Consider the following 5,395-nt stretch of genomic DNA (forward strand, 5'->3'; position numbering starts at 1 on the left):
CTCGGCCAATCAATCGAATATTTGGCAACAATCGCTTCATCATGCCCTTTTATATGAAAACACCGTTACTTGTATTTTTTTCTCGGCCTTCGCAAACTTTTGCTAAAACACACCTTCACAAACAAACTTGGCGGAAACTTTCTCAGATTAATCCGCTAAATGTTTTGTTATTTGTTCGAATGAAGGACTGGAAAGAGGAATCCATCAATTATCGCCAGGAGAAGTCCCAATAGGTGCGCCGCTGATGAATTGGCTATATTTTCAGACAACCATTATAGCTCCTGAGACTTGAGGCTTATTTCTTTTCACGTTTAATCTTCCAACTTTATATTGTTTTGTTTACTTCGAACTTTCGTCATAGCCACCTCATATTTTTAGTTTTTGCTTCATGACTTTGTGTTATTGTTAGGAAAGGAAATGCCCGTGGAGACTGAGGAAAAAGTTTTGATGTATGGCATGGATCTTACTTCTTTGGAAACAAATCAAACCGTTAAAGAATGGCTGTATTATTGCAAAACTTTTACACAATATTTACAAATCAGATATATGTACTTCAAATCAATCTTTATACGGACTTAAAAGAAAGGGAAAGAAGTGTAACATAAGTAAAAAACATAATAAGTATTGGTATTACTGACAGATTCAAATGATAATTTTATTTTGATATTACTATCATAATAGAATAATAGTGTCCAGTTTTATACCTCTGACGCGGCTTTGGGATTATAGCAGGGTAGTCTGCTATATCTAGGGCCTACGGTATACAAGGAAGGTAACAGGGCCACGGCGGACACGCACCAACTCGTAACTCTTAACGAAAAATTTTTTCAAATCAAAATGTACACCGGCCAATTCGTAACTTTTCTACTACCTGGCCCTCCCAACTCGCAACTTTATACAGGTGAATTCGAAACCATTTTTTACTTCTAATACCCCAGGTAGATAGTTTAAAAGGTAAGAAATAAATTTGAACAGAAACGGATTAAGCCAATACGGGGCATATAGCATATTATGTAAGCGAATGGTTCTTGGTTTGCTCAAAAACATGTTGTGTATTATATGTACCTATACAAAAATAATAAAAATTGAAATCTCTTAATAAAATAATTGAAACAATATGATATATATAGACCAGGGCGGATCTGTGAAAAAACGTCTATTTGTGGATGTGCGAGGTGGCATTCATATTTTTGCAGATAAAGTTAGGTGACAACTTCAATAATAATAATTGACTTATGCTCCTTCTCAAATATGCCCGGAACATTAATAAAAAAATTAAAATATTTAAAAATTTCGAAAAACATTGATTTTTTTCTACTTCCTTTGCTTATAACTTTAAAACGATTCATTTTGGAGCAAAGTCGTTGAAAATAAAATAAAGATAATTGAATTTTGTATGATATACGACTAGTTAAAAATGTCTGAAATAATATCCTTTATGAAAAATAGCAATAAATACAAAATAAAGGGGCAAAATAAGCCTCTTCAGTGTTTTTCAATAACTTTGGTTGTACTTAGAACCTTCGTAATTAGCATAGAAAATCCTTATCATATGTACTTAAATCGTCTACCATATTTCATTAAAATCGACCTGATAGATTTTGCATAATTATTTTGAAATCTAAATTTTTTAAAAAAAGTTCAAATTTTTAAAAGACTTTCTGAACCAAAAGTAGACCATTTAGAAGTTTGCAAATTTTTTTACATATAAAGAGGCACTCTATCTATCCAATACACTTTACATAATTAAAATCGGATTATCTAAGCGGTCTCAGCACTGTTTCAAAGTTATAAAGAAATCTTTGGCATCCACGTTCACTCATTACGATATCTGTTACAATTATTTCAGCCATTTTAACAAAATTTATTTCGACTTTCTCATGTAGCTCGTCCAAGAGGCAATACATAAATGATGAATAACTTTTACACAACCTTCAAAGAGGATAATTTATACAAGTACATACCTGGAATACCGGTATTAGATTATCAACATCGTTAGTAATTACTTAGAAAAGAAAGTTACAAATTCACCGGTACTTGGTGGGTTACCGAATAATTATCTGCGCGCCAGAGTTACCAGTTGGGCTGCAATTAGGATGGGGGATTAAAATATTTACGAATTCACCGGGACCCGCCAGGGACACGCTTCAACCGCCTATTATTACCCCTGGTTTTACCCAAGGTACTCATTTTATTCAGGATGAGTCGACCTGGGGCCTATAGACATTTTTAAAAATGTCTAGTTGCTCTTGTCGGCGCTGGGATTTGAACCCCGACGTACCTGCATGCGAGTCAAGCATACTACCGCCTGAGCTACGCCGGCCTAGTACAATCATAATTTAAATAATATTTTAATATGTCATCTGGACCTTGTAAAGTACACTATAAAGGGTATTTTACGTATACCATATTATATACTAATTCCCTGAAAATTTTCGAAAACCTAATATAAAGGATGAGTGGGGCGGAACGCACCAAACATTAGGACTGTATAATAGGGTGGGCCGAAAAAAACTTTTTTTTATTTCGTGTTGCTATACCGCGGAAAAGTTGCTGCTAGGATAGAGTTTAAAATTACAAAAATAATTTTTCAAATTGGTTGATATCTTCCGGTCGCGCATTGGTCGTAAATTTTAAAAAAATTGGTTGTTTTTGAAATTTTTTTAAAAACACACAAATATTTTTCCCGTTTTGATATACCGCGTATATCTTTCCTTGAGGGGTCAGGATTGAAATAGAGCAAAAAAAAATATAATGACATATTCCGATTGCGCATCGTCCATGAAATATTAAAAAATGTCGTTTAATCGTTTAAGTGTACACCTGCCAATGCAGTGACTCTATTTTGATGACAGGAAAGATAAAACACTTGTTGTTGATTAGGTACAGTCTAAACAATATCAAAGAATCAAGAAAGAAGAGCACTACTCACTAATTCAAGAACCGGATTCAATATATATTGGACATTCACCCTATTCAGGTTCAGCTCGTGAAATCGCTAACTGTATTATTTCTCGTTTGTCTACACTTGACATTTCCTTGGATGAATTGGATGTTATTGGCTATGATGGCACAGTAACAAACACAGGCTGAAGAACGGGTATTATTTGCCTTATTGAAGAGCATTTGAATAGACCATTGCAATGGGGAGTGTGTCTTTTTCACTTTAATGAACTGCCATTTCGTCACTTATTTCAAGTTTTTGATGGTGAAACATCCGGTCCCATGTCTTTTAGTGGTCCACTAGGAGTTCAGCTAGGAGTGCGTGAAAATCTTCTACTAGTCAGGTTTGAGAGTATTGAATGTGAAATTCCAGATGAAAACCGGAAGCTGTTGAGCAAGAATCAACAATATTTGCTTGACATTTGTACTGCAGTGAAGTCGGGGTACTTGTCCAGACAGTGTACGTCGTCGCGATCCTGGACCTCTTTCACACTCAAGATGGCTAACCACAGCAAACCGTATTATATGACTTTACGTGAGAACAGCAGAACCTACTCATGAATATAAAATTTTAGTTTCTCTCATTATGAAGTCTTAATGCCTGTCTGGTTAAGTGTAAAGAAAAGTAAATATTTCACAGATGGCCCGAAACACGTGTTCCAGGCAATACAATCTTCAAGATTTTTACCTGAAAATCTCCTGCAAGTTGTTGATCCTGTCATAGAGAGGAACTCATTTTTTGCTCATCCTGAAAATTTGCTTCAAAGCATGCTTGTAGATGATAGGAAGCATATCCGAGAACTATCTCTAAAAGCGGCAATAAAAGCGAGAAACACAACAACAACAAGACTGTTACCTAAGAACTTTGTTACTAGAAAACTTATTTTCAGTGCAACTGACTACACAGAGATGATAGACTGGGGCACATGTCAGCTATCGTCTCCACCACTACTGGAGGATTTGGAGTCCAACTAATAGACCCACTGCGACCAATCTAACGCCTTGGAAATTTTGTCTTGCCTAACTTGACAAGCAAAATGTGTAGGAGGTCCATCGTGATGATAATACATTTGCATTTTTATGTGTAGTGGAACGTTCTGTAGTAGTAATGACAAGTAATTCTGTAAAAAATTTATGTAGTGCTTTCCTGTAAGGCTGTTCTTAAATATGAAAGATGATCGATCACACCACACCCGACGTTTACTGAAAATGTGTGATAAAAGTAAGCTTCAGTTGATGCATTTGGATTTTCGTCTGATCATACATGTGAGTTACGGCTACGGCTATTATTGGCTTAGCCAAATAGATAGTTAAGAGAAGAATACATATTGCTAATAAAACATATAATGGACTCATTAAACATCTAAGATCTAACAACATTACGAGAAAAACCAAATGCAAAATATACGAAACCCTGATAAAACCGGTCCTTATATATGGATCAGAGACATGGACACTGTCGAAAAGCGATGAGAACTTATTAGGTACGTTTGAACGAAAAATCCTTAGACACATATAAGGGGGTGAAAAAAAATGACGTATGGCGCAGAAGATATAATTTTGAACTATACGCAGCATACAACGAACCCGACGTCATAACATCCATAAAGATCGGACGTCTGCGCTGGATGGGCCATGTTGAACGAATGTTGGAGACGGAAACACCAAAACATATAATAAAGCAAACACCAGTAGGGAGAAGGTCAAAGGGAAGACCCAAACTTAGATACATGGAACAAGTGGAACAAGATCTGAAAACACTTGATATTACCCACTGGAAGAACAACGCAAGGAACAGAACAGAATGGCGGAAAATCCTAGAACAAGCCAGGACCCAAAAAGGGTTGTCGAGCTACTGATGATGATGATGGAATAGCTAGATTATTTGTGTTTTTTACGACATATTTAATCGTATACGACATTAATTGCTTAAGCCGACTTATAATAACGAATTATTAAACGAATCGCAGATACCTGGTACAGTAGTGTGATAAGTAGCAGTAAATAACTTTTCTTAGAACATAATTGCAATAATTGCAAACACTACGAAAATGAATAACAATTAGAGCCATTTATTACAACAACGCAAAATTTTTCAATGAAATATGTTACAAGAACATTATTTATTGAGTTAATGAAAAATTATAACTTTGTGGTCATCTAGAAAACAAATGAAAATCGAATAACAACATACCAGTTATGTTTCGTTTCAACATACTATTATTAAAATAACGTAGACCCAAAAAATAAAAAAAAAATACATATAAATGGAAGTAAGTAAAACAGATGAAGAAGAAATGAAGATCTAAATTAAGAAAAGCAAAACAATTAAAGAAAAAATAGTAGAGTTCATATAATGGCGAAAAAATAAAAATAATATGGAACCAGCAATTATTGTTGGACCAGAATTAGAACCGGGAGTCGATATTTGAACTCTTCGTGTAACTTTGCT

The sequence above is a fragment of the Diabrotica virgifera genome, chromosome 1 (genome assembly GCF_917563875.1).
Source record: "Diabrotica virgifera virgifera chromosome 1, PGI_DIABVI_V3a".
Lineage (NCBI taxonomy): Eukaryota > Metazoa > Arthropoda > Insecta > Coleoptera > Chrysomelidae > Diabrotica > Diabrotica virgifera.